This window comes from Grampus griseus (genome assembly GCF_964374135.1).
Source record: "Grampus griseus genome assembly, chromosome: 9".
Taxonomy (NCBI): domain Eukaryota; kingdom Metazoa; phylum Chordata; class Mammalia; order Artiodactyla; family Delphinidae; genus Grampus; species Grampus griseus.
In genome coordinates this window covers 103607328-103632529 of record NC_139003.1, presented here as the reverse complement: position 1 = coordinate 103632529, position 25202 = coordinate 103607328, and the positions used below count along the sequence as shown (strand labels likewise).

Here is a 25202-nt window from a genome sequence, read left to right as displayed (position 1 = left end):
TGGAAAGACATGATTTCCATCCGTGAGGATATTTTCAATCCCCGAAACTTTAGAAAGGTTTCAGACCTACAGAAAAGTTGATGAATAGCACAAAGAACAGAGGTATAGCCTTCACTGTATTTACCTATTATTCACATTTTGACGTTTTATTTGCTTTATCTCTTTTGAGCTCTGTCTCTGTCCCCGTCTCTCCCTATCTCTGTATATCACCCAACACTGTCAATACATTTGCTTATTTGTTCTTTTTCATAATACACACAGGATACCTTCTATTTATACCACAACCAGCATGGAACCTACTGGTTAAAGTTCAAGATTTTTTTGCAGTTCTTTTTGCCCTTAAGATATATCCCACTTAGGGTATAGAGTTAGAGAACTTAGAAATTATTTGAATTAATTCTTTATCCTGTGTGGATATGTTAAAATTTTATAAAGATTTAAAGTCACTTATTTCTGGTTGATTCAGTTTTTAATGTTAAGATTTAATTTTATTGTTTGAAGAAGCAAACAGTGTTCAAAAGTAAAACCTGTATAAATACGGTATAGTCAGAGATTCACAGAATGTTTTAATGTTGCACTGATGGTTTGGGGAGAGAGATGGTTGTTGCCCTGATAGCAAACTTCTAAATGCTCTGCCATTGCCTTTACACTTTGAGAGACAGCATAGAATGAAATAAGGCAGGATTGGGGGTATTGTATTAAAGATTCTTAGAAGGAGGATGAATATGTTTTGTAAAACTAGATTAAGAAAGATTACAGGATACAAAAGGATTAGTATTCAAAGGTTTGATCCAATTATATCAAAACAGCAACAACTTTTTATTTTCAGGAATATACCCAGAAATAAATGTAAATGTCTAATCATGTAAGTACTCTTAAATTTTGTTATAACGTATTCACTAGATATAATCTGTCTTTCATCTGTCTCTAGCTGTAGGGTATTCTGACCTTGACAGGGCAAATGGTGTTCGGAATTCTTACTGAAAAATTTGCTTGAAAAGTGAGAACAGTTTCTATCAGAAATGAACGTCCTGTAATAATTGGTTGAGATTAGTGAATAAGTGACAGTAGTCCATCCCTACTGCTGTGCATAAAAATCAATGTTTTCAATAAGAAAAAGTTATACATCTGATAGATCACAGATTACAGGACATCAAAAGTGATGCCTTGTAAAATTAAATGTTTGGATAGACTTAGCTTGGATGGAAAGGAAAATCACGATTCAGTAGCAAGCTGCCAAAGTCACTTGCATCAAAGGAACAAAAGTTTGAAATCAAGAATGCCTGGAATATAAATAAATGATCACAAGTAACATACAACTTAAAATAATCACTTTGTTGATTTGTATAGGTCAATCTCCCAAGGATTTTCTTTTCTTTGGGACTGGTTTTTGGATTTTTCCTACTGATACAAACAGTGAGTGTTCTATTGACTTTCGGGATTTCAGGTTTTCTCTGGTGCTGGTGTACCTCAGATGAGGCTTACGTTCACAGCACACATTCCCTTCAAGCCGGAGATCAGAAGACTTCCGTCCTGCTTGTGTGCACCTTACCTTACTTTAAACATTCAAAGGAAGGAAACTGACAAATGTAAGACATTGATGTTGACATACGAGGGCCTTGTTGGGATTAGCGCTGATTCTCCAACGTGGAGTATTATACCCAAGAGGGAATATGTACACCAAAAGCACAAAGGCACTGAGTATAGATTGTATATCTCCCTGAAGTATTCAGTACTACCTGACGGTAGTTGTTTAGAACTTTATTTCCACCAGAAAATGAATATGGCTATTTTTGGAGGAAAATGAAAACTTTTATGAAATTTTTAAGATAAATATGGAGACTTCAAATTATTAGAAGCACTTTCATGGAAAACATGTGAGAAGCACTAAGAATTGGACATGGTTGTTTTTGTGTTTCTCTTGTGTATTTCAGACAGTAAGATAAGATCATAATTAAACCACATGTAGTGAGTTGGACAGAACTGAACGATGTGTGTGTGTGTGATTCATATCAAGATCCTTCTCACAGGGAAAAGCCTACTCCCGTCGTGTGGCTTCAACATTACATTTTTCCAAAATTTTTACCAAAGTGATAATACCAGTCTTGTGGAAACACTTGATCATTATTTAAGATGACATGATCTTAACCATAAAAAAAATAAACTACAAATATCAGAATTAATACTTGATTATACCAAGTTTGTTTTACAAAATCAATATGTAAAAGTCAGCTGTATGTCTAGATACCAGCAACAAACGAATAGAAATGAATTAAAAACTACTCTTTCAAATAACATCGTACATACCAAATAATTAGAAGTAAATGTAACAAAATTGGACAAGAGTGCCACACTTGAAAATCTTAAAGATTTATTGAGAGAAATTAAAGAAATCCTCAGTAAATGGAAGGATAGACAATATTCATGATTGGAAAACTCACTAATGTAAAGATGTCAGCAGCCTCAAATTACTCTATTAAAGAAATAAAATCTATGTATTCAGCATAATTCCAGTAAAAAAAAATACAATGACTTTTTTTGTGCAAATTACCAAATTGATTTTAAAATCCACATGGAAAGACAAGTTAAAAACTGGCCAGCGAAATACAGAAGAAGAACAGCAAAGCTGTAAAATGTATACTGTAAAAGTGATTAACACACTGTGGTACTGTCTCAAAGATCAAAAGACTGACAAACCAGAGCAGAATAGAGTCAGAAAAGACTTAGGAATGAAAGACCTCTAGATACACGATGAAGCTGATCCTGCAGTATAGTGGGGAGGGGGTGATCTTTCCAATAAATGCTACTAGGTCAGTTGGGAGCAATATGAAGATGAATGTTGATTACTTCCTCACACTGTACAAAAAAAAAACAGTTCCAAATAGATTACAGATTTAAATATGAAAGTTAGAATAATGCTTTCAGAGGAAAACATAGAACATCTTTATGATTTTGATTAGGCAAAGGTTAATTTTAAAAGATACTAAAAGCACTAATCATATGGAAAGAATTGATACATTGGACTTTATTAAAACTAAAAACCTCTGTTCATCAAACAACATTACTAAACCAATGCAAAGCAGCTCACATGTTGGGAAAAATATATGCAATGCATATATCTGACAAATGAATAAACCATTCTAACACAGAAAAACAAGCTAGAGAGATGAAAAAGTAGAGATGAAAAGTAGAAAGAAAAATGTAAAGGGATTCCAACTGTCTGTGGACCTCTGTGTCTTTCTTCTAGTTCCGCTAATCATACACACAAGTTTTCTCACTGAGTTGTATGTACTGGGATGCTGCCACTCACCACTACTTTTGTAACATTGTAGTTCTGTGATAGGACCTGCTCTTGGTGTACAGTCACGAGAGAACAATAAATTGGATTTCCTATTTTAGTGAAAATAATCTAGTATTAATCTGAAGTAGATTGTGATAAATTAAGATGCATATTTTAATTCTTAGAGCAATCACTAAGAAAATGAACAAAGGAATTAAACATAGCACACTAAAAAATATTTATTTAACTTAAAAAAGGCAGTCAGGGAGGATCAGAGGAATATAAAGCCAGAAAACTTGTAGACAACAAATAAAAAAATGTATATGCACTTAATAATAGAACCTCAAAATACAGAAAATAAAAATTGATAGAATTCAAAGGAGAAATAGAAACTTAATCATAGTTGGAAATTTCAACAAGCTATTCAATAATTCACAGAAAATTAGCAAGGATATGGAAGACTTGAATGACACTGTCAACTAGCTTGACCTAACTGACATATATGTGGAACATGGCACCCAGCCACTGAAGAATGCTTTTCAAGTTGGTGGACATTCTCCAGGGTAGACCATATGTCGGGACATAAAACAAATCTTAATAAATGTAAAGAACTTACTCATACAAACTTTATTCTTTGAACATAACCAAGTTCAGCAGAATCGATAACAGAAGAAATCTGGGAAATTTGCAAATATTTACAAATTATATAGCACACTTCTGAATAACCCATGTGTCAATGAAGAAATCACAGAGAAATTAGAAAATATTTTGAACTAGTACAAATGGCAACAGACCATACTAAAATGTATGGGATGATGCCAAGGCAGTGATTAGAGGGAAATTTACAGCTTTAAGCACCTATATCAGAAAAGAAGAAAGCTCTCCAATAAATATGTAAGCTTCCACCTTAAGGAATGAGTGGAAGAAGAGCAAAGTATTCTAAAAACATAGCACACAGTGAAAGAGAGAAAGTAACAAAAACGTGAGCAGAAATAAATAGGATAGAAAATAGGAAAAGCTTAGGAGAAAGTTAGTTCAGTTAAGTTAGCTCTTTGAAACTTGGGACTTTGAAAACATCAGTAAAACTGACAAAACTTTCACTAAACTAAGAAAAAATCAGAGAGACAAATCAAGATGGAAAGAGGAGACGTTATTACCGACCCTACGAAAATGAAAAGGAATATAAGGCGCTATTATTAACAACTTTATACCAACAAACTGGGCGAGTTGGAAGAAATGGACAAATTTCTAAGAGAACACAAATTACTAAGACTAACTCAGTTCATTTCTGAATTGCCCTAAAAGAAATAAAAATTCAAATTTGTAATCAAAAGCTTCCCACAAATAAAAATCTAAACCTACATGGATTCACTTTAAATATATTGTCAAATATTTAAAGAAAAAAATAACACCAATCCTTCACAGACTCATTCAGGAAATAAAGATGAAGGAACATTTCTCAATTTATTCTGTGTGTTTTTTATGGTCCTGGTACTAAAGCAAAGCAAAGGTATCACACACAAAAATACAACTACAGATCAATTTCTTTCATGATTATATATGGAAAACTCCTTAACAAAATATTAACAATCTGAATCCAGCACCATAAAAGGGATAATACACTATAACCAAGTGAAATTTATCCTGGGAATGCAAGGTTGGTTTATTATCTGAAAAATCAATTAGTGTAATATGCATTACAAAAAAGGATAAAGAACAAGAAAAAGATAAAGAACAAGAAAAATTACCTCAAAAACGGAGAAGAGGTATTAGACAGTGTTCAACACTCATTCATGATTAAAGCTCTCAACAAAATAGCAAAAGTGAAATTTCTATCCTGATAAAGGGCAACTATGAATAATCTATAGCTATAGCTAACATCATACTTAATGGTGAAAGACTGGATGTTTCACCAATAAGATCAGAGAGAAGGCAAGAATATCCACTTTTGCCACTTTTATCCACTACTGTAGTGGAGGTTCTACATGGTGGGGTTAAAAAGAGGAAGAAAGAAAGAAAAAAAATACAATAAAGCAAATTAAGAGGTAAAATTGCCTTTACTCAGAGATGTCATGAAAAATATTTGAAAAATTCCAAGGATTACACACACACACACACACACACACACACATGCAACTATTAGAACTAATGAAGAATAACACCAGATTAATGTATACAAAGTCATTTTTTGTAGCAAGCAGTGAACCACTAGCAATGGACAATAAAAAAGAAATTGAGAAAATAGCTCCACTTGTAATAGCATCAAAAAGAATAGAATACTAAGGAATAAATTACCAACAGATGTGCAAGATTTATACACTGAAAGCTATACATTATTACTGAAAAGAGATATAAATAAATGGAGAGACATTTTATGAGTAGAGGTCTTAATATCATCAAGATTGCAGTTGTCGCCAAATTGATCTATAAATTCAATGAAATTCTATACAAATCCCAACACACTTTTTGGGTAGAAATTGACAAGCTGATCTTCAAATTCCTATGGATCATAAAGGATAGACAAAACAATTTGAAAATGAACAAAACTGGAGAATTTGCACTATCCAATTTCATAACATATTATAAAGTCTTAATAATCAATATACGGTGGTATTGGTGTAAGGATAGACGTGCAATAATGGAACAGAATTGAAAGTCTAGAAAGAAACCCAGAATGTAAATCCTTACCTATTTATTTTTCACCAAGATACTAAGGCATTTCAACAGGGAAAGAATGAAAGAACATCCTTTTCAACAAATGGTGCTGGGGTTATTAGACACCCTTGTGAAAAAAAGAAAAAAATTAACTTACATCCTTACTTAGATCACCCCATATACAAACACTAACTCAAAATGAATCACAGACCTAAATGTAAGAGTTTAAACTATATAATTTTTATATTATTAAAAATAGAACATCTTCATGACCTTAGGTTGGGCAAAGAGTTCTTAGATTCAACACCAAAATCACAACTCATGAAAGGGAAAAAAACTGATAAATTGAATATCATAGAAATTAAAAGCTTTCACATTTCAAAGCACCTCATTACAAAAATGAAAATATAAGCTACAGACAGTGAGAAAATGTTTACAAATTATATACCTGATAAAAGTCTTGTATCCAGTGTATATAAAGAACTCGTACAACTCAATAAGAAGATGAACAACCCAATAAAAAATGGACAGAGGATTTGAACAGACAATTCAGTGAAGAAGGTAAACAAATGGTAAATAAGCACATAAAAATATGCTCAACCCCCTTGGTCCTCAAAAATTAAAGGCACAGTGGGATACCAGTATACCCCCTCTAGAATGGTTCTAATCAAAAAGATAGACAACATCAGGTGTTGGCACAGATGTGGAGAAACTGGAACCCTCAAGCATTTCTGGTGGGAATGGTCCATGTGCTTTGGAAAACAGTTTGGCATTTTCTTAAAAAGTGGAACAAAAACTTTTATCTATCCTAGCAATTGCATCCTGGAATTCAATCCCAGGAAACTGAACACATGTCTACGCAAAGGTGTGTAGGTAAATATTCATAGCAATATTATCCTTTGTAGCCCCCCAAAAATAGAAATAACCCAAATGTCCATCAGCTGGTGAATGGATAAACAACGTGATTATATCCATGCCATGGAGATCCACCAATAAAAAGAGATCAGCAAATGATAAATATATGCTACAAAATGCATGAACCTCAAAAACATCCTAAATGAAAGAAGCTAGTTGCAAAGACCACATATTGTATGATTCTACTTATTTGGAATGTCTAGAGAAGGCAAATTTACACAGGGAGAAGGCCCCTCAGTGGTGGCCCAGATCTAGGATCAAAGAGGGGAATTAATCACAGATGGGCAGGAGGGAATTTACTGAGGTGAGAGAATGTTTATTAACTGGGTTGATTACTAAGATCATTAAATTGTACACTTAGAAGGGGTGAGTTTTATGGTGTTTAAAATATACCTCGATAAAGCTGCTAAAAATATGGATAGTCTCTTTAAAAGATAGACAGGTGAAATTTTTGTAATTTCCTTTGATTGAATTCTAAGGCCAGCCTTGATTACACATCTTTTCATCTTCCCTGAGAAAGTGCCTTTTCAAACCCTGTACTGGTGCCTTTGATAACTATGAAATCTTTTCATTAAGCCTGTAGAAGGTGAGGCCCTTCTAAGTATATACCGTTATGTACCTTGAAGAGCTAGGAGGCCATAAAGGGTTGCAGACACACAAACCCAAAGAGGCCCATGGGGTTTTCTAGACTTCCTGTGCTCTGGAGCCCTGTGCATGACACAGACGTACAGCCCACACAAACCCCTCTTCTGTATTCTTCACTCGCGGTGTGGACACCTCTCTGCCCCCTTCAGTGCTGCACTCCCCCGTGTCATTCTAGACTCTCCCTCACAATGACCCAACTTCCCAGGACACGGGACTGCAGATGCAGGGAGAATGGAGGTCGCTGGGTACATCCAGATCTCATGCAGGTATTGTGCTCTTCTGGGATCCCAGAGCCCAGGAGGCAGGGTTCACCCAGCTCAACCCTGGTGAGCATCACCTCCAGGACTTGTTATAACACAGATTCACTGACGCACCCCCTCCCCAGAGTTCCTGATCCAGCTGGTCTGGCCTGGAGCCTGAGAATTTGCATTTTTAATATGTGCCTCCCTTGGTGTTCTTGGTGCTGCTGGTCTTGGGACCACCTTGGAGAACCACTGCTTTGAGGTGCTCATTTTCTCACTTTTTAAAAATTTTTCCTCCCAGTCAAGTTTAATAAGAGAAGCACACAGTGGAGCTGTGCAGCTTTAGGCATGAATGAGATCTTTTTGAGATTTTGATGCATTTTTGTTGTTTTTCTAGAGATTTTAGAGTTTATAGAAATATGTAGTATGTAATATTTTAAAAATTGAAATCTCAGGGCAGAGAAAAAATGACTGTTGTATGGCAAGTGAGAAAAAGTTAGTATAGACACATGCTCCCCATCACCCTGTGTTTCATAACAACTCGTTGTTAAAGACGGTCTGCAGAGTTGACAATAAGTTTTCTAGCAGCCGAAGCAGAAAAGAGAAACTTAATAAATATCACCTACACAGAGAAACACCCCAGAGGAAATGACTTCCTGATGAGCAATTTTCCTAAAAAATAATACCTAAATAAAGTTTTTTTCTCATTCCAATTTACAGTCTCTGGAGGTGTAGAAGTGTTTATTATTGGCCTTATTTTTTATGTTAAAAAACACTAAAACGAAGAGAATTTAAATCTGATCACAGTGATTTTGTAACTTGCTAATATAAGCCATATGGTATATTTTTTCCTGGTTCAGTGTGCTTATCTTTTTTTCAATTTTATTGAAGTACAGTTGATTTACACTGTTGTGTTAATTTCTTCTGCACACCAAAGTAACTCAGTTTTATATATATATTCTTTTTTATATTCTTTTCCATTATTGTTTGTTACAGGATATTGAATATAATTCCCTGTGCTGTACAGTAGGACTTTGTTGTTTATCCATCCTGTATATAGATTACATCTGCTAATCCAAAGCTCTCACTCCTTCCTTTTCCCTCCCCCCTCCCCCTTGGCAACCACACGTCTGTTCTTTATGTCTCTGAGTCTGTTTTTGTTTCATAGATACGTTGATTTGTATCGTAGTTTAGATTCCACATGTAAGTGATATCATATGCTGTCTTTCTCTTTCTGACTTAGTTCACTTAGTATAATAATCTCTAGGTCCATCCATGTTGATGCAAATGGCATGCTAAATAGATTTTTTTAATGTCAAAGCTTTATTCACCTTCTTGTTAGTGTTTCCCAATGTAGACCAAGAACTTAACTCCAAGGTGCTAGTGGATTTCTTATCCGTGTGTTTACTTACATTTTGGTTTAGTGGGAGTAAAGATTCAGATCGTATTCCATGAATCCTCACAGAGCCCAGTGAGCATCGATACTTATGCTTTAGAGAAGCACTTGCATGCCCCATGGTGTTCCTCCTCCTTCGTGAACTGTGAACGAAGATCAGCTCTGGGTTTGCTGAGGTCCAAGCCAGGTGAAGATGCTGGGTGTCCTGAGTGCAGACGGCTCTCAGGTCTGCTCACTTCTGACAAGTTAGACATAGAGAAGGGTTGGGTCGGGGCTGATCTCTTGATTTCAGGAACTTAGTTTGTTTTCATTTCCTCTGGAGACCTTTGAATTAGCAGCTCCTCTTTGCAAATTTGTGAATAGCTTAAAATGACACTTTTGTTTGCAAACATTGGGGCAAAACCTTAATTTTTAAGATAAATAAATCAAGTTAGACACAGCCTGCCCTGAAGTCGTTGCTACCCAGTTATCACAATGAAGTGCTTTCGTGAGTTAGGTGCTCACATGAACCTAGGCAGAAAGTGTATGGCCGTGGCTTTATCTGCATGTTTCCTAGAGTCTGGGTGCATTTGGCTGTGGATTTTAGACCAGTCTCGGGCTCAGGCCACAGACCAGCCTCCACGAGGCTTGGCCACTTCCAGTCTGCATCGTGCCCTTTGAACTTGCTGAGGACCCGCCTGGAGTCCCTTCCCAGTCTCCCCCTTTTTATAAAGACTGGCACTCAAATGTCCTCACCTGGAAAACCTTCTCTGTCCTGTTTCCTACAGGAGGTTAATTCCCCTGTGTGTCCTTCTCACAACCCAGAACCCAAATCACATGTCTTCTGATGTAATTAAGCATGTTCTTTTGTTGAACTTTTGGCTCTTTTGTTGAATGCTGGGTTCTTTTCTTAGATTTAGAGGAGTCTGTGTGTATGTATGTGTGTGGGTGTGTGCTTATGTATTGCTTTTATGAAAGTTAGAGGCACTTATTATATATTTTACATCAAATACAAAGATGAGTCAGGTTCTGGTTCCTGCCCTTATGAGCTCACCATCTAGACGGGGAAGTGGTCTGTAAATAACCTGTCTGCTGCTTTTGTTGAATGATGAGGAAAGTGGTGAGGGAAGCAGAGGAAAAAAACTGAGTAATACTGCAGTAAAACGTCACCATGTGTGTGGCCTCTGTTTGCTTTTGAATTATTTCATTAGGATAATGTCACGGGAGTGAGATGATTAGGTCAAAGGCTTGGAACATTTTTATCGTCCTGGTACATATTGCCATGTTGTTTTACAGGAGGTCGTGCACAGGGTAAAATCTCTGGTTCTATGATAAAATCGCTAACCTTTCATTAATTTAATTTATAGAACATTGTGCCCATTGTTTGAATATTAAGACTGAAAACTCTACAGTATTTCGATGCTATTTTTCCTACAATGTGTTCTACTTCTCTACCTTCTTAACAAAATAACTTTAAAGAGAACTTTCATGGTTCTTGATTACTGAAAGTCACTGATGTGAAACCAGTTATTGGACTGCCCCATTATACAATGAGGACTTCAGAGTAAGAATCGGATCAAGTAACCTGATCTCTCTGTATCCTTTCTGGAAAATGGACATATTAAGTGTAGCTACATCTGTGGATGTTTTGTGACAATTAACTAACATGATGGATTTAGAAGAGTTTCATTCATTCAGTCAGCAGATATCGACTGATCCTCTGCTGTATGCCAGGAGATAAGATGGCAATGGGAAAGACCATGGGAGGGGAAGGGGTGATTTCCCCAGGGGTGAGGAGGCTCTGAGGGGGCCAGGGAGGATTGTGGCCCCAGAGGTGGCTGGGCAGTGGAGGGATGAAGGTCCCCCTGTTTGTGGGCTGGGATAGCCCTGCAGGCCTGGAGGTGGAAGCAGAGCTGGGACCTGCCAGGCAGGGGCACAAGGATACATTTCCAGCTGTATTTCACAGGCAAGGCCCTTTGTCCTCTAGAAGATTGTCCATTCATACTCCTTCGCCATCATTCATCTGTTAAAAGCCACTTGGTCATTAATCCAGTGGTCTCAGATACCTCCAGACTGTGTCCTCAGCAAAAGGGAAATCAATTTTCACGAGATACAATAAAGCCATTCATCCAAGGCAGGCAGATACCTGTACCCCATCCACCGCTTGATCAATGGTGCCATTACCAGAGGTAGCTTGGAATTGCATCCAGAACCCTTCCATGGGATGCGTTCTGGTAGAAATGAGCTGTCAGTGGCTGACAGCATGAGACACATGGCCCTGTGGACAGCTCGCCCAATCTCCAGGAGAACAAGGCGATGAATATTCTCAGCCAGGACTTCCAGTGGGCGCGTCCACGGGATGCAAAATACCCTCTCTGTTGATCAGAAGATGCATTCTGCTTACACTAACAGCAAAACCCAGCCTCTTATTTGTATTTCAGGAAGATAAGCTCCAGGTATAAAAGAGCCCATTACCCCAGGAGGTCCCCCTAAACCACCGGTTCTGAAAATTGCATCTCATCTTTTCTCAAACAAATGCCTTCGCTTAAGAGTAGTTACAATTTGGTAATCCTGACAGCTGTGAACTGAATTTATCTTTAGTCACACATTCCCTGAGTGTCTATGGAAAGCACGTCAGCCATCACTGAGTAAAGCATTATTATAGGAGAGAAAAACATCACCACTCTTTACTTAAGAGCGCTCATATTAGATAATAAGAATGATAGGCCTCTGAATAGAGTGTCTGTATTTTAACCTGTGTTATAACTTGACTCTCATAACCCTGGATAAAAATGCGGTTGTTTGGGCAACCTTTGGTCCCCTGAGGCGGTGAGGTCACGGTGGGTACCAAGGTACACTTTAAACTTCACCTCCTGAGAGCACCAGATGCTGGTACATCTGAATCCAGGTCACCTCTGGAGAGACAGGCTAAAAATGGGTGGACTTTGAAACAAGGCAGACTTTTCTGACCATTAGAACTCTTCGTCAGCAGTGTTCAGAGGCTGGGGAGCCCAGTTCAGAGATAAGTACTTTCCAACTTGGACCAGATGACTGAAAGAGCACTTCAGTGCTAAAACGGATTATTCTTTGACACTAATGCATACATTAGTCAGGATGTCCCAGGCATCCTGACTCAGCAGTCCACTCTGGTGGCACAGAAAGAACAAGCTTCCTTTCTTTGGTTAATTCGGACGTTATCTTCTTTTTTTTCCTCATCTTCTGTTATGTCACTAAGTCATTCTGTAAATTAACAAGATAAACAGTTAAGACAAGATAAACACTTATTCTTTGAAGAACAAAAGAGAGAAGACCCCGTATCACCTTCCTCTAAAGCACATGGAGAGAAACATAAAAACCGGGCAGGGCGATCTGAGCCTCCCCAAGGGGCCTGGAGCTGGCGGCAGGGTTGCTGGCTCTGGTTCCACCCACCCTCTGCTGCTGCCACATCTGGACCTCACTTTCCTTATCTGTAAAAGGGAATAGATAGGGGAGAATATACATGAACTTGCCTTTGCAAATTAAAACCTGTTATATATCTGTCATTTGAAGGAGGGATATGCCTTAGCAAACAAAATACATGTGATTAATATTTACGAAAAGCCCCAAACATTCCCCCCTAAAAGCCCCAAATTCATTTATCTCCTAATAATTAGATTTTTGAAGCCCCCCTTGCCGCCCCTTGGACAGGCCCAACACACGCATAGCCGCCCAGCTTGCCCACAGGGCCCCCGCCTCCCCGCCACGAACCTTCCTGGGCTGAACCTGCCCAGAGCTGTGGCCACACTTCACCTGCTTCTCTGCAGTTGCTCCCTCCACCTGGAAGGCATCAGAAGCCTCTGGAACCAACAACTCTACCTGTTTCCAAGGGCCAGTGCTGATGTCTGTGTCCCACGTTACACGTGTTCCTCACCTTCCTATCACAGGAAACACTGCGGCCCCCGGACCTTTGTGTTCGCCACCCCCAGGAGTGATTCCGTGTTGGCCAGCTTTTTCCTGTGCAGCCGTGGACGGCCCCCAAGGCCAGGGCACAGGACTTGCTCATTTCATCCTCCATTCTTGGCTGTTTAGAATAAACTGTCAACTATATTGTTTCTTTACATGTTTCCAAAGTCTTAATCCCTTCTAAAAAGACCGAGCTCCCTGCCTTTACTTTGAGAGACTGACCATACCAAGCTCCCCCCAAACCCTGGAAGCAAATTTTGTCGTTTCAGCTCTTGTAAATACCTTCCTGACCCTCGACCCCACTGCCTCTTCGGGCTCTGACCCATTTCTGAGTGCCAGGAACATCTCACATCAACCACTTCAAACCCCAGGCTTCAAGAAACAATGATCACCAAGGCAGCCTGCTGTTCATTATGTAAAATACAGCATCGGAATAATGAAGATGTGAGACTGTTCCCTCTGGCCCTGTGAGTAATGAAAAGCCTCCAGGAAGGGCTCATTCATTAAGATTTTATAAGCAGGGGGGGAATAAAAGGATATTTGTTTTAAAGAAAGCTATTTTCATCCAGTCTGGTCTTATTTTAGAGGACATTTGGAGAGAATGTAAATTTATTTTTAAAAAACAATAAAAATGAAATCCAGCGCCTGCAAAAAGTCTTTCACCTGCCGGTAAGATGCTTCACTAGTAACGTTTTGTTCACAAATTCGAATCAAACAGACAAGAATCTGATTTTTGTTCTGTGTTCTGATGGCATGTTAATCTGTTTAAGTGCCTATACCGGGAATCCAGAGGAAAGCTGAAACTGGCTGTTCTTCCCTGTCATTAAACTTACAGTGATTTACAGCACCTCACTCAACAGGCAAAACCCCAAACTGTCAAAATCCTTTGTGAAATTACCAAAAAGGTGAAAATGGACAGTCCTACCCCAAGGAAGCAGCACTCTGGCGGGACAGGAGTCCCTGAAAAGGTGATTGGACAGGGATGAGAAGCTGAGCTGTGTGCCCCCCATTCCCCCACCCCACATGGAAGTCTGAATAATGCTTTACTGTTTGGCAAATAATGATTTCCCTAGCAACGAGCTCAAAAAAAATTTTTTTTTTAAAGGAATGAAATTAGGAAGAAAGTGAACATTTAACAGACCTTTAATATTGATTTTCTGTTTCTCAAAACTATTGAAGATGAGCCAGTAATTTGCACAAACTTTGTCTAGTCATTTTAGAGAGCTGTAGTGAATTCACTAAGCAGTTAGGAATAAACTAGAAAACATCCATCTGTTTAAGAAGTATCAGCTTGTAGTTCATAAGTTGGTAGTCATTTTAAGAAGACAGTCTAAAGACAATGATTTAGGGACTTCCCTGCTGCTGCAATGGGTTAAGAGTCCACCTGCCTATGCAGGGGACACAGGTTTGAGCCCTGGTTCGGGAAGATCCCACATGCCGCGGAGCAACTAAGCCCGTGCACCACAAGTACTGAGCCTGCGCTCTAGAGCCCGCGAGCCACAACGGTTGAAGCCCACACACCTACAGCCCGTGCTCCGCAACAAGAGAAGCCACCGCAATGAGAAGCCTGCACACTGCAGAGAAGAGTAGCCCCACTTGCCACAACTAGAGAAAGCCCGCGCACAGCAACGAAGACCCAAACGCAGCCATAAATAATTAAATAAATAAATTTAATTAAAAAAATAATAAAGACAATGATTTAACAGGCATGACAGCAGAAAGCGTGACTTACCTGTCACCATCTGAGCCATGGAGTCTCACTGAGAACCACTTACTCTAGATTAACTTTGCTCCTTTTCAATTGCAGGGTTTTTTGTATCTGTGGGTTTTTTGTATTTGTACAGAAAGTAAAACATAGCTGTTAATATGTTGGCTCCAATAGCAGTAGAAAAACAGTAAAAACTTAATGTCAGTGTTGCATCAGTTTTCCGTGTGCTTTAGATAGAAAATCAATTCAGCTACTTTCACAAACAAAGTCAGTTGTCTTTGTTTTTAAATTCAGTTTCTGGAATCAAAGCAAAGCCTTTGGAAATTGAAATCAATTAAAATCAAATGCAAAACACCTAATGCTATTGCTAATTCTGTTTTAGGTGCATTTTCAAAATTCGATGTTGAAAGTAAAATTATTTTTGACTGCTACTGTGAATACATTTTTAGCAGAGCAAAGCGTCATTATAAAAACATGACCTACCTAACTTAAGGAACCAGTAGGGTAGAAATGCATTTGAAGTTGACTGGGGTACACATATTATTCATAATTGTGTCCAAACAAATTGATATCCTAGAAATAACTGTAGAAGCTGTAATTGTCAAAAGTATGAAATAGTTTTCTAAGCATGTCTTTTTGTGAGTAAGAAAAAAAAAAAAATCTCAGCTTGGCTAGTGCCTCTTTTGCCAGTTAGATTTTTTCTTTAGAAATGGTTGAACCTTGCAAGAACTACAGTGAAGTCAGTCTAAGTGCTTTGCAACATTTTTTGACTTATTTCTGTAGATGAATTCTCTGTACTTTGGCTGCATGTTTCTTTCAAAATCAACTGGAGATCCTTAATCAGTGTTCAACAAGTAGATAAAAAAAGCTTCTGCTTTTGCAGTTTGAGAAGCTTACCATTGTTGCAACAGAACCTGTGAACCAGACAGTGCGGAGGTGTTTCCAGAACACCTGAGGGGATGACACAGTGGGGCCTCCATGTGTATTTAAGGTTTAATTTTCAAATTTTCTTGCTGTGTTTTGGGCTGTATCAGCTTGTAGGTAGAATGTTTGGATTGAGCTTATATGTTTAATTGCACTAGATATTTTGTGCAGAGAAGGCCCTTGATTTTTCCAACATTTGAACTCAGTGACCGCTCAAAAAAATCAGAGATGAATTATTTGGTGCTTTTGTCTTCAAACCTGTTTATTAAGGAAAGTTCCTATACAGTGCTATAAAGATAGTACCTGTGAAAATATTTGGCATATCCGTGAAAGTAAGTGATTAAAAAGGAGGATGTTTTCCATTTAACAGATTTTCTCTAAGTTTACCCAGCATCTCAGCATCTGTAGAGAGAGAGCATTTTCTTCATTAAAAATATACTCTTCAGAGGAGTCAGTTTAAGGCGCCAATAATTCCAGATGTATAAAACCATAAAGTGTGACCTGAAAAAAATGCAGATGATTTAATGAAACATTTAAAAGGACAAAACTATTGGGGAAAATAAAAAAGCTCTCAAAAATGCGATTATATAGTTAAGAAACGGAACGGATTTTATGAAATATACCAAAAGGAAAAAGTTTTCTTGACCCTCTTAGGGTCCGTGGCTGGGTCTGAAAAGAACTGACAAAGACAGATTAACAAGAGAAAAGCATACAGACTTTATTAAAATTTTACATGTATGTGGGAGCCTTCACAAGAGAATGAAGATCTGAAGAATCGATCAGAGCAGGAGTCGTTTCTACCTTTAGGCAAATAAACCATAAATTAGTGAAGAGTTGACAGGGAGTTTGGGACGAAGGATAGGTAAATGATGGAGTAACTAGGAAGATAAGGGCGAGTTTAACAAGTTTGTTTGTACAGATTTTTCTTCATCGTTCAATCAGTTTTGTTTTATCATGTATAAATTACGTAGTGTTTTTACTTTAGTTTTAGTGTTTTTTAGGTTTTTTTAGCATTTTTAAGTTACATATAACAAAAAGCCCCCTTTTGACTGTGTGGAACAATTCTCAGTTATCCCTCCCCAAATCCCCAACCCATACACCCTGTTCCCAAGCAACTGCTGACATGTTTTCTGTCATGATAGTGTTTGTAACTTGCTTTTTATGGAATTTCATACACCTGGGATCAGAGAGATGAGCCTGCGTCTGGCTTCTTCCATCTGCTGTGTTTTTGAGATTTGTCAACACTGTTGTTGCATGTATCAGTCACATCCCTTCCTTGTTGGGTAGCATTCCATGGTGTGGACACACCACATTCTATTACATTCCATTGTATGGATATGCCGCATCGTACTATATTCCATTGGAGGGGTTCACCACATCTTATTATATTCCTTTGTAGGGATACATCACATCTTATTATATTCCATTGTATGGATAAACCACATTTTTATTGCATTCCATTTATGAGTATACCACAAGTAATCCATTTACTGCTTGATGGACATTTGAGTTGTTTTTAGTTTCTGACAAATGTCGATAGCACTGCTCTGAGCACTCACATATAAGCTCTTGTGCAGAAATGAGATATCTTGGGTAGATTCCTAGGAATGGAAACTGCTAAGTGTGAGTGTGTGTGTATGTTTAGCTTTGCCAGAAACTGCCCAGCCGTTTCCCATTTTACATTCTCTTTAGGATGGGGGCTCCAGTTTGTCTCATAATTAAATGATAACTGGGTTCTTTGAACAGAAGGCATTTGGGTGATGAAAGGCAGAACTCTGTTACTTCCAGCTCCAAAGGGGATACCTCCAGGGTCAGGATGACAGCAACCTGGAACCCTCCAGGGCACCTTGTACGTGGGGGTGGCCTGCAGTGGGCAGGTGGGGCTACTTGAGCTTTCTGGGGATTTGGGGTATTTTGAATAAGTCCATGGTCTCTAGTGAAAGGAGGCCATTCCTACGTGGGAGGTGTCGGGACCTCTGTAGGTGGGGTGTGTGTTTTCTAACTCAGGAGTGTCAGAGCCTGAGAAAGGAAGAAGTTGGGATGGGAGCTTAGTAACTGCCCATGGAGTGGACTTGAGAGATTTCAGCCCTGATTTCAAAACAGGATCAGCACAGCACTCGTGACACAGTTACTCCATATCCTTGAAGACACTTGGTTTGGCAGTGTTTACTTTTAGAAATTCTGCTAGTTCTAGTAGACGTAAATTTGAACATCTTTGCACGTGGCCGATGACCATTTGCACAGCTTATTTCGTGAAGTGCCTTTTCAAATCTTTGGCTCAATTTTTGTTGAGTTATTTGATCCTTATTATTGACTTGAAGAGGTTAATACAAATTTTTTGATATATAGTGAATATTTTCCCTCAGTCTGTGGATTACAATTTCATTCTCTTAATGGCATCTTTCAAACAGCAGAGTATTTCATTTTAGTGGCAGCTACTCTATCAATCTTCCTTTTGTGGGTTATATTTTTTTGTATTCTATCAATGGCACATTTGACTAACTCAGGTTACAAAAGTTCCTCTTGTATTGCTTTTAAGAAGTTTTGTGATTTCAGGTCTCAGACTCATTGTCTGTAATACATACGTTGGGTAGATGGTGAGAGGCAAGGGGTAATGTTTGTTTTTTCCCCAAATAGATATCAAGTTGTCCCGGCACCATTTGTTGAAAAGATTATCTTTTCTCCATTGAATTATTGTGACATTTTTGTCAAAAATCAGTTCACCTATAAGTTTGGCCTATTTCTGGACCATCCGTTTTGTTCCATTGATCTGCACACTTATCCTTATGCCAGTGTCAGACTCTGGATTACTGTAGAATTATTTAAATCTTTTTTTATAGATTGCTTTGGACTTTGCATTGTCATAAAAACTTTAAATCAGCTTTCAGTTTCTACAAAAAGACTGTTTGGATTTCGATTGAGATTGCATTGAGTTTATAGATCAATATTGGAGAATAGACATCTGAGCTAGATTAAGTCTTCCAGTCCATGAACATAGCATCTCTCTCCATTTTTTTAGGTCTTCTTTAATTTCTCTCAGTGATGTTTTATAGTTTTTATTATATAGGTCTTGTACTACTTTTGTTAATTCAATTCTTCATATTGTTTTTCCTAATATTAAATAGCAATGTTATTACAGTTTATTTTCCAGTTGCTTGCTGCTTCCATATATAAATACATTTTATTTTTGTTTATTAATCATTGTCTTACCACCTTGCTAAATTCAGCAACTTTGTGAGATTTTCAACCTTTATTTCTTCAGTTATTTTTTGTGCTTCTTTTTCTCTCTTCTATCCTTCCTGGACTCCAAGTACACAAGTGAAAACTTCTTAAATTGTCCCACAGGCTTTGAGGGTCTGTTCATTTTTCCTTCACCTCTTTCCTTTCTGTTTTTCACTTAGATAATTCCTATTGATACACCTGCAGGTTCACCGACTCTTTCTTCTGCCTTCTCCAATCTGCTGTTGAGCTCATCTGGAGAGTTTTTTTTTTCATTTCAGTTATTGTGCTTTCAGCTCCAGAAATGTTACAGAAGTACTTTTACAGTTCTCATTGCTCAGTTTTGACTCTATATGTTTACCCATTGACTCATTAAGACCACATTTAAAAAAATTCTTTCTGCATATTTTAATACCTGCTTTGATGTCTTTGTCTGCAAATCCGGCATCTAGACCCTGTCAGAGTCAGTTTCTGCAGCCTTTTTCCTTCAACTTGGGGTAGACATATTTGCGGTTGTTTCTTTTTATAGCTTCTCATTTTGGTTTAAAAACTATATATAGAGAGAGAATGGATAAACAGCAAGGTCCCACTGGAGAGCAAGGAGAACTACATTCAATATCATGTGATAAACCATAATGGAAAAGAATATGAAAAAGAATATATATATATGTATAACTGAGTCACTTTGCTGTACAGCAGAAATTAACACATTGTAAATCAACTATACTTCAATTAAAAAAAAAAGAACTGGGGCTTCCCCAGTGGCGCAGTGGTTGAGAGTCCGCCTGCCGATGCAGGGGACGCGGGTTCGTGCTCCGGTCCAGGAAGATCCCACATGCCGTGGAGCGGCTGGGCCCGTGAGCCATGGCCGCTGAGCCTGCGCGTCCGGAGCCTGTGCTCCGCAACGGGAGAGGCCACGGCAGTGAGAGGCCCGCGTACCGCAAACAAAAAAAACAAAAAAAAAAACTGTACGGTGTAGATAGGATGCTGCAGCTCCTCTGGATCTGTTGTTTGTCTGAGGATCACTGGCGCCCTGCCCCCGTGGGCACTGGCTTTCCTGGACTCACACTGTACCTGTGGCTCTCTCCTGCCAGGGCGGGGGCTCTGCCCCAGGCCTTCGTGCCTTGGCTGCTCGTCCCCAAGCCCGATGTCCTGGGGTCTCCCTGTGCCATCTGGAGGCCCCGCACTTGTTCTGTCCCTGCTGGTGCTCAGGCCCAGCCTGTCTGTTCCCTGCTTCAGGTTTCTCTCCCCGCTCCCCACTTCTCTGCCCATCACACCTGTGTCTTCGGACGCCTCCAGCCAGGAAGGCTTCAGCCTACTTCTGCACGAGCCGCACGCGTGTTGGGAGATGCGTGCAGCGTATTCACAGACGTTACGCAGGGCTCTGTCCTCCGGGATGCACTCCCCTCTCACACACCTCCTTCTGGCTGGCCTGTCGGACTCTGTGCCGCAGATGCTCGCTTACTGGTCGGCCAGGAGACGAGTAGACTTTGTGCTCAGCTTTTGCACCTCACCTTTGTGAGGCTCTTTCACTGCAAGGACTTCCCCCCTCAATTTCCAGCTTTCCCTGACTCTGTCCTGGAGGCAGTAACACTGATTTTTCTGTGACTGGAGTAGCAAGTGGGTGTTGGGATCACCATCGGCAAAAAGACACAAACTCATGATTCTTACCCTTTGTTCTCAGTGTCTGTTCAGAGCAAAGTCTTTCAGGCTTTTGTCTGCTCTTGGTGACTTTCCAGTGCCTTCTAATTGTTATTCTTTTCTTCTAGTTTTCATCATTTTCATCTGTAGAGGATTTTTCAACTGTACCACCACCATTACCAAAATCTTCTGCTTTTAGTTTTCAGGATGAAGGTATGAGAATTCTTTAACAAGCTGTACTCTGTATTCTCACAAAATCTGATAGTCAAAAATGAAAATAAATTGCTAAACATCTTAGAACATTTAAAAAATTGATCATCTACTAGGCCCCAAATGAATTATAGATGGACTTAAAAAGGTAAAACTTATAGTCAGTGATTTTCAGTTGAGGACTAAACCAGGTGTGCTTCTAAGGGTAGGATATGCATCAACAAGCCGCAGTCTGTGTCTGGGAGTACACGCATGTATGGCCTAGGAAATTCCAATGAAACAAAGAAAAATCCTCCTCTCGGTTATTTTTAGCTTGAAGAATAAATCATACTGAAATTATACACTGTTTAGAGATGAGTGGAAATAAATATTACGTGTCAAAACCAGTGATATTTTTTATTATTAAAGTTTTTATACACTATGAGACTGGTGGGAAATTTTCAGTAGTTACATTTAAAAGGTCTTTAGTAGGTTTTTTAGGCATCTGGATCGACAGACTGAAGTATTTAACTGAAAGTTGGAAAAACATTATCACAAAAGCTGGCTTAGGTTCTTTAACGGAGTCTGGCAGTTCTATAAATATACATGTGTGGTTTTCTTCAGCAAGTACTATGTACTATTGGCCTTACGGTAAGTCTGTTATTACGTGAATTCAGTATATTTTCTTAGGTAAAATTTTCATCTTCAGCCACTCAGAAAAAACTAGTTTATCCACAATTATTTGGTGTTTGTCTTGTATTTACTTACACATCAGTGGCATCTTGTCCTTATTACCTTCACAGGTTTTCACGTTTATTAAATTTTCAGATATTTTTATTAGTTTTTGCTTAGCCTGGCGTTTTCACACTCTGATAACACAATTAGATATCTCGGCTTGCAATTGTATTTTTGAGGAGGGCTTGCATTTTTCTTTGTTTAGATTTTATGGCGCTTTTAATATTCTTGGGTTTTGGTGGTCAACTCCGAAGCTTTTATAATTATGCAAATAGAATGAAGGTTTGTCCATTCTAGAACTTTAAAATATGTATTTTGATTTTGTTTTTTTTATATACTCAGCAAAGTTGTTTTAAGCAGCTTTAATTTGTTTTGTTCACCTTAAATGCAGGAGTATCTTCTTTTTTGTGGAATAGTCTAGCCCATTTGAGTGTTTTATTAATACTGAACCCATTTTCCCGTATGTTCAGCATTGTTGCTGGCCTTTGTAGTCTCTTTTTGTTTCTGTATTTATTACTCATTGGAACAGTACCCTCTTTTCTTTGTATGAGACAAGAGGCAATTGTATGTGACTAAATGTATTTGCTAAGATTTATGGTGTTCAAAGAAGTTGCATTCGTTATTTTCTGCCATTGTTACCATCACATCCTATTTTTAAGACTAACCACATTTAGGAGGTCCGCTTTGTACAAGGAACTATCCGTGGTCTCTGCATGTAATGGCCCAGGTACCCCACCATCCTCCCAGGAGACTTCTGTGGTGGGGACAGGCCCTCTGGGCAGCTCCCCACATCTTAGTCCTTCAGTTTTCCATCAAGAAATGCAACACTTTCCCCAGAATTTTCTGCGAATATGTGTCCAGAATGAACTTTGTTTGCTTCTATGTTCTTTTAGTGAGGCATAATTTAGGTACAATGCAATGCACAGATCTTAATCATCCAGTCTAAGTTTTGATAATTATGTCCATCCACCTAACCATCAGCCTGGAAAATTCCTTCATGTTTATTACCTTTTATTTCCCCCCATCCACTCACCAGATAAATATATTTTCTGGTTTCTATCTCTATAGCTGATTTCTGTGTGTTTCTAGACTTCACGTAAGTGAAGAGAAATTTTGTGTCTGGTTTCTTCCACTCAACATAATATTTTTAGATTCCTTCATGGTGCCGTGCTTATTTGTATTTCGGCTCCCTTTTCTTGCAGAGTAGTATCTGTTGTACAAATATCCTACAATCTGATGGACATCTGGGTTCCTCCCATTTGGGCTGTACTGAGCACAGTGCCATGGATATTTCCATGCCAGTCTTGTCATGGACATGCACCTCCAACATGACTCTTAGGTAAATAACAAGAGGGTCGTGGGTTAGGTTTGTGTTTAAAGTTATAAGAAGAGATTGTGCCATTTTTCACTTCTCTCAACAATTTAAGAGAGCCTCGGGGGCTAACCCCTACACCAGTACTTGATCTTGTGACTTTCTAAATGTAGCCCATCTGGTGGGCAGGTGGTGGTCCCTCCTAGTGTGTCCTGGCCCTGCTGTCACCCAGGGGGGTTCAGTTCCCAACCGGCTTCGGAATTTTTCAGAGTGGGATACGGACTTTCCCACTAGCAGGGCTTGGGATTTGAACACAGTTTGACTTGATATTTTTTTGTTGAGTCTTTTTTTTTTTTTTTGCGGTATGCGGACCTCTCACTGTTGTGGCCTCTCCCATTGCGGAGCACAGGCTCAGGACGCGCAGGCTCAGCAGCCATGGCTCACAGGCCCAGCCGCTCCGCGGCATGTGGGATCCTCCTGGACTGGGGCACGAACCCGTGTCCCCTGCATCAGCAGGCGGACTCTCAACCACTGCGCCACCAGGGAAGCCCTTTTTGTTGAGTCTTAAACTTCAGTGGCCAGCTTTCTGAAATGTTGAGTCGCTCTGGGGGTTGCTCCCAGCTGTGGTCCTGGCTCCCTGGCTTTGGGAGTTTCTCTGCTCTGCTGGCCTCCAAGGCCGGTGTTCTCCTGGGGTCTAAGCATCAGCCGGTCCACTCACAGTCATTCAAGTTGGTGACCATGTTCACTGCCTTCTCCTCGCCAGTCGTTCTGCTGCCATAAAGGCATCTCTCGTCTAGACGCAGGCTCACCCCTTTCTGGATGTAGTCCACTTGGGTCCTTCTGGGTCCTCAGCTCTCTAAGGATTAGCATGTTAGACAAACGACAACCACAGCAAACTAGGTTTCATGGTTTCCCCAGCTGCTTCTCCCTAGGGTGGAGACGGTCACGTCTTGAGACTTTGTCTACCCGAACTGAAAGCCGAGCGCCCTAGTGGCTCCTGTGAATCTCACCCACTGTCCATTGGGTTAGTGTTATTCTCTCTAGTTAAGCTGCTCTCAGGTCTCTATTGCTGCTTGTAATGATTTTTTTACAATCTTGGGAGTGTGTTTACAGATTATTCTCGTGTCCTCCAGCGACTGAGACATTTTTCTCCTTCCTTCAAAGGAACAGTCAGCATCATGGGATGCATATTTTCAGGGGGCCCCCCTTTCTTCTGAAGCTTTCCCCTTTTTCAAAGTCTCCAGGAAGAAACCTGAGGCTTTCTCCTCCTTTTTGTCCTGGCACGTTGTAGGATCTTCATTTTTTTCTTTAAAGTTTAAAAAATATCCTTGCAAGTAGGAGTCCTGGAACAGAAGAGAAGCAGTTTCCTTCAGAGTCTCTCCTCCATGGGGTGCCGGGGGCTCTGTGCTGTGAGGATGCTCTGATTTCTCTGGTGTCTTGATTTCATCCCAGGTGGAGTTTCCTGGATGCGATTTCAAAAGTGTGAGTTCACCTCGTTATTACTGTGATTCATGTCTGTTGATAGTTTTCCTGAGCTGGTGTTTATCTGGCATCACGCTTTCATTATTTCTCCCTCTTCAGTATTTTTCACCTCATAGAAAGTTTATTAATCCCCGAGTCCCCTGGAATTCACTGCTTTAGCAGGCCCGGTGCAATAGCATATGCTTGTCTGCTTTTTCCAGGGACTCACCATTCTTTTGCTTCGAGAAGCTGCTCTGGCTCCTGAGTGGAGGGTCCCTGTCCCCTGCTGCCCTCTCTTCTTCTGTTGTCCCATCAGACCTGTTTGTCGTGGGTGGTTTTGATTTTCTAATTTCCTGTCGGTCTTTGGGGTCATTCTCATTTATTTTGATGTGGATGTTCTTTTTGTGAAATCACATCCTGTGCTTTAGATTGTTGATAGCTTAATTTTTAATTTTTTTTTTTCAGTGGCAGCCATGAAGAAGATCATTCCATGCTGTAGACAGCAGGATTTAGGGCCAATACGACAAACGTTGTATGTCTTTAGTGTAATTATTTAACCTGGAGAAAAGAAGATGTTGAGGTTTCATGGGAGAAATGTAATAACTGAGTACTTATGTCCTGGGAAAGGGACCAGATTTATTTTGCTTAGCTTCTGAGGGCCTACGTGTGCAGAATAAACAGGTGGCAGATTTTGTCTCAGTGTAAAGAGAAGCTTCTCATAATGGGGGCTGCTCCCCACTGAGGGGGATGCCGCAGAGGCTGTGACCTCGCGCACTGGAGGGGGGCGGGTGATAACTGGGTGGCTATGCCTTTGTGACAGTGAGGAAGTCCTGAGTAGGGCAAGGACAAATACCATCCTATTCTTCAACAAGGCAACAGACTATCAAAAAATTCCCAACTTAGTAAGGAGAGACGTTTACTCTGAAGGATTATTGCAAGGGGGGAAAGGAACCATTGCC

The 25202-nt window shown here is 39.5% G+C and overlaps 1 protein-coding gene across 1 annotated transcript in view; it reads left to right on the top strand.

The window, feature by feature from the left end:
* VWC2 (von Willebrand factor C domain containing 2) overlaps positions 1-25202 on the top strand; it is a gene marked incomplete at its 3' end in the record, with an annotated part of 115331 nt that overhangs the window by 23478 nt on the left and 66651 nt on the right. The gene's annotated exons all lie outside the window — the stretch shown is intronic.